The following is a 5,473-nucleotide window of genomic DNA, read 5'->3' as shown; positions in this document are numbered from 1 at the left end:
CACACACACACACACACACACACACACACACACACACACACACACACCCCACCGTGCATTAATCCCCCCGCCATGCAGGTCGCCACTCTTGTGTTTCACCAACGCTTATTGGAGAGCGAAGGGACAGGCGAGAGCGGAGCGCTTCACGTGTACTCGGTTCAAGCATTCATAATTCAAAATACCTCGCTCGCTTCACCTTTCTGGAGAGCAAAGGCTGGGGGTGCGGAGAACCACAGTGCCCCGCTCGGCACAGAGACACGGAAATCAAACCCAGCTCCTTCTCCGTTCTCCCCTCCCCCTCCCCCGTTTCTCTTAAAAGGACTATTCTGTGAATTAATCCTTTGCGAGGGGGAGCCCAAAGACTGTGGGAGAAAAGCTAATCACTGGCTTCCCTGAGAGAGAATGTCCCTATTTTGCTTCACCTTTCCCTCATTTTTCTTTCTTCACCCCGCATCCCCAAACTGGGGTACCTCTCTGTACGTTCCTCAGAGCTTTGCTTGGTCCCCTTAATCCATCCAGAATGCGATCAAGCTGTAAAGCGTCATATATATATATATATATATATATATGCGCGCGCCATTTTAGCCTTTTCTATTAACGGTTCCAGAAATATCCTACAGAACCTGGGCTCATTTGGAAGGAAAACAAACCTACCTTTCAGTTTTTTTCGAAATTGGAGTTCAGCCGCTCCAAGCGGGCTGCCACGCTCATGAATTCCCAACACATCCCGTGGAAGTAAGATGCATATTGGAAAGATTGTTGAATGACAGTTAATTGAAATTCAGGAAGTTTGAGTCATCCCCAGAATCAGGGAAAGGAGAGACTCCGCGAAACCCTTTTCACGGGATTTCAGTGGCAGATTTATGCATGTGCTTAAAAGAGGCTGAAAGGGATTCCTTTCGGCTGTTTTGTGTGTCCATATATGCAATCTGGCACAATTCAAATACACGAGATTTTGGGCATAGGATCGCACCCGAACACATACTGTTGTGAACTTGGGGTTCCCTCTTCTTTTGGGGGGCTTACTTGCAATATGCTTAGAAGTGCAATCTTAAAAGGGGGACTCACTGACTTTAATGGGAGTTATTCCCAAGGACATCTGTATGGCCGGTCATCTTGCCATGAATAAATGCAAGCCAAAAAGAAAGGGACGAACTCATTCCCACGGACATTCACGGCACCTGCAAAGTTTCCCATTCACTTCGGTGTTGCTCCAGCAGAGAACTTCCCTTACTTGGAAACAACATCCCGATTGGGCAAGGGGGGATACGTCTAATAAAATTATACCCCGTTGATTTCATGAGGTTTTTCAAAAGGAAGAAGAAATAATGGGACAAAGAGATTTGCTTCCATGTACTTGCATAGGATTGGAAGGAATTCTTGATTCAGGCTTCCGGGAAGAACATGTCTACGCGGAAGTAATAACCACTATGTTCAGCGGGGCTTACTTTCTAGAAGCGAGAGTAAGACTGCAGCCCACGTACTTTCGATCAAGCCCTTAACTTCGCCCTTAGTAGTTCCGGGGTGGTTGATCCGGAACGCACTGGACGGACGCTGCTTCGCAGCTGCCTAAGGCTGGCTCTGCCCAGCGATCCGACGGCCCGTGTCAAGCAACCTGCTTCTCACGCCAAACCCGCTGGAGCCCCACGCAAGGCTAGCGGGCCGGCCGCGGTTTGGGGGCAGCTCGCTGCGAGCGGGTATCGCGCGCAAGGCAGAACGCAACGGGGGAAAGGCTCCGGATCCTAAAGCGTAGTTTAGCCGCCGGAAATCCGATGGACATCTCCTACAGCCGCCTTTTAAGTTGGGGCCTGATCGGATGCAGCTGCTCCGTGCAACCTTGTGCCTGGGCGTAACTCAGGGGAAAGTCTCCCGTAGTTCAGTGGGGGTTTCTGCGGGCCAAGTGGGGACCCGAGCGTGGCCTTCGTGGGTGCTCTGACTGGGATGCAGAGGAAGGAGGGCTGTCGCATCCACGGAGCAAGTGCAGCTCAGAGCAAGCAAGGCGCGGGCGAAGGGGCTCCAGCGCTAAGGCGCGCTCGGCGAGTCAGCAGGGCAGCATCTGGCCGTGTGCACCCCCCCCCCCGCGACGAAGCCTCGAAAGGCCCCTTCCTTAGCCCGTTGCCCGACTCCGGAGTCACAGCTGACACGCATACTCCGGCTTTAGTGCGTAGATGTACACGATGGGCCGAGAACGTGCAGGGGAAGCTCTAAACGAAGACTTCGGATCCACAGGACACGGGATTAAAGCGTGCTCAAGTTTCCGGGTGGGTGCTTCGCTAAAGTTGCGGTCCTAGTTAAACACTGCAGACCTGAAACTCATTTACCCACCGGTATCAGCAGGACCGAGCGATTCTGAATCAAACGTTTCAGTCCCCTTTGCGGGTGCGAGGGGGCTAAGAAATCTGCTCTGCTTGCGTGCACTTTCCGTCAGATTGTGTGTTTGTCGGGGACAGAGAGAATGAATGATTCCTCCCCGGTAATTTCAAAAATGCCCATTGATCGCAGGCATCCAAGTCCCAAATCAGCAACTGTTTTCCTTTCTCTCTTAAGAAGAAACCGGGGGTGGGTGGGGAAGGCGGAGAAGCACAGCCTGGCGTGCTTCTCCGCCTTCAAATGTCAAAACTTAAAGTTCAGTTTTGACATTCTGTGCAAGGAATCCTTCCTTCCTTCTTTAACTTCCTTTTCTGATCCTTCTCCACCCTCTCCAAAAATTCAGAGGGAAGGGGGTGACAATCGTTCACGCTGCCGCCAGCAGGTCCACTCTGGGCAAAGATCTTACCCCGCACAGAGTACCTATCACCTACCTGTAGATCTCGGCGCCAGAGGAATCAGCTTATTTCAAAGTCGTGCTGGAGAGGGAGCGTTTATTACCACAGAGTAAGAGAAAGTGCCTTTCCATTAAATCGGCGAGGGGGATGTGTGTTTTGCTGCCTCATCCACGTACTCATGTGTGAGTGAAATTCTATTAAAAACAGCACAGAACTACAGGAAAACCCTCGAATTTAAAATACTTGGACGGGTATGGAATCTTTTTCCCGGAGTTCAGTTTGGAAGGGGCTTCGAAATGGGTTGAAGAGCAGCACGAGGGACGTGGGACAAACTAGATGCACTTAGCTGACCCCCCCCCCCCCCGACTGCATTGACGATGGGTACGTAGAAAGGTACATACTGCACATGGAGGAAAGGCACCTATACATTCGGGAGGGGGTGTTGTTGATTGCAGCTGCACCAACTTAGTCTTGCAGGGGCATCTTTTCGACCAAGGACTTGGCTGTTGAGTGGGAGGGGTTGGGGGAGGGAGAGAGGAGCTTTTGGAGAGGTGGGGAGAGTTTGCCCGCGAGATCAGTCTTGTAGAAGATGTGCGGGGGGAGGAAGGTGTGCAAGAAGTCAGCCACCGAGTTGTCCAGCTGTGCTACCCCTCCCCCCCCCCCCACCCACAAACACGCACACGCTCCGCAAAGCAACACAGCAGCCTCGGTTAATCATCGATTGCAATTCAGACAGGGCGCTCCTTGTGCGGAATAGGAGTGGGAGCGCTGAGGTCTGTGGGAGCTATTAGACGTGTCCCACGAATATACGTATTAAATTTGCTCCTGTGGGCTCCTCTCTGCGTCCCTCTCTCGGTTTCTCTCTCTTTGGCTTGGCCTGGGGTTCTGACACTAAGATCTCTGTGACATTCTCGGAAGGAACTGAGAGCGGAGCGACCTTGCATTTGTCACCTCTCAGGGGAAACGAGCTCTCCAGGTGCTTTGACTGAGGCAGCCCTAACTCGACGCGAGCGCTGTAGGTGCACCCGCCCTTCGGGAAGCCCATGGAGGTAAGCACGTCAGCACGGCAGGTATTCCGAGGCAATGGCGGTGCCCAGACTGAAGGAAGAAAGCAGGTATTCGCCTCCCCTCCCCTCCCCTCCTCACCCCCACCCATCTACACCGCAGATGCTCGAGGAAAGTCACGGCGCTGGCGCTGGCCCTGAACGGACGCGCCCCTTCACCGAAGGCTTTTTAGAACACGCACCTCAAGTTGCCATGTTTGCCACTCTCCTTTGGGTCAGTCACGCATGTTCCTTTGCACACCTGAACTGGCTCTCCGAGGCTCTTCTCAACAGCCCACCTGTACAAGGCTCAACTCTTGTGAAGGAGGGTTTATAGTGTTTTCACTTTTCCCGTCTCTGCTCTGAGTCCTTTCCTCCCCTCCACCTGCTGCCACCACCCAACTAGGGAGTCAGAAATGTTAATATTGTGCTCAGTGAAGCCCACCACAAAGGTGAGATGCCTGCACAATGATTTCTGGATTTGCTCAGATAATTGTTGTGACCAAGGATAGCCATTTAGAACAAGGCAAAGCAGCAAAGGAACCCCATCCCTACAGTTTATATGTCAATGGATCTTTCAAGGAAAGTGAGAAATAGCTTTTGCAAAGAGACAGCTCTCCTTTCCCTGACTGGCAATGGCAAGAATAGTTTTTCTAAGTTCCTAGTCTTCCCAGTTGATGGCAACATGTTAAAAAATGGTGCAGCCAAGCTGTAAAAGAGCTGAGCAAATGTAGGGCATTTCACTCCTTCACATTTCCTTTCTTCTCCATTGCTGTTAATGCAGGATACCAGTGGTTCTTAATATGGCTGTGTAACTACTCACATCCAGACATTCAATCTAATCTACAGTCTCCATCAGACTGAATCAATGTCGGTCTTGCATCATACATTCCGGTATTTTGGTTTGACTGGGAAGTGTGCATTGGGTTGTCTGTGAACTTCTGAATTCATGATTCTCATGGCACTTGACTCAATCTTCCTCTTAATGCAGGTGGGAAAAGATGGGTGCATATGATACATCTCTAAAATAAACACCAATCTTCCATTGATGTGTTGGCAACCCTGTATTTCCCAATTGATTTCCCATGGAATGACCCATGATTTTATGTGTTCCCTTCATGTTCTAGAATTAAAATGTGCATTTCAATTCTACATTGCAAGATACCCACATTTTAAAATCTATAATGGCTGGTCACCCACCCCCATTCTGCATAACTCTGTTCTCTTTTGCAGAATTGCCTGGAGGGACATGGAAGTTTGCAACTTTAAATAAGATTTGGCTTACTATCTTGAGACTGAAAGGAGAGGCCTTGTCCTAAATTCGGTCTTGCGGCAAATCTTTGACCTTGTGGTATCCAGTGACCAGATCTTTCCAGAACTGGTTCTACAGCCATGGAACCCTTTTTCTCATGAAGCACGGCAGGCCACCTCCCTGGCTCGATCTGGATAGGCTTGGTTTCTGAAGAGCTTGCCTGATAGGGAAGTTACAGCACCATTTGATGCATGGCTGCACAGACATTAAATACATTGCACTCAACTCAAAGCAAGGCTTAGTCCCAGGTAAGTGGACTAAGTTTTATGTCTTTACCAGCCTTAACCTCTTCCTCATGTAATCATTCTCGCATGTGGTTTTTACTACCCATCTTACTGTGCTAGTTTTTACAA

This window comes from Varanus komodoensis, unplaced genomic scaffold, assembly GCF_004798865.1.
Source record: "Varanus komodoensis strain SLA01 unplaced genomic scaffold, ASM479886v1 scaffold37, whole genome shotgun sequence".
NCBI lineage: Eukaryota > Metazoa > Chordata > Lepidosauria > Squamata > Varanidae > Varanus > Varanus komodoensis.
This window is presented reverse-complemented; position numbering follows the sequence as displayed.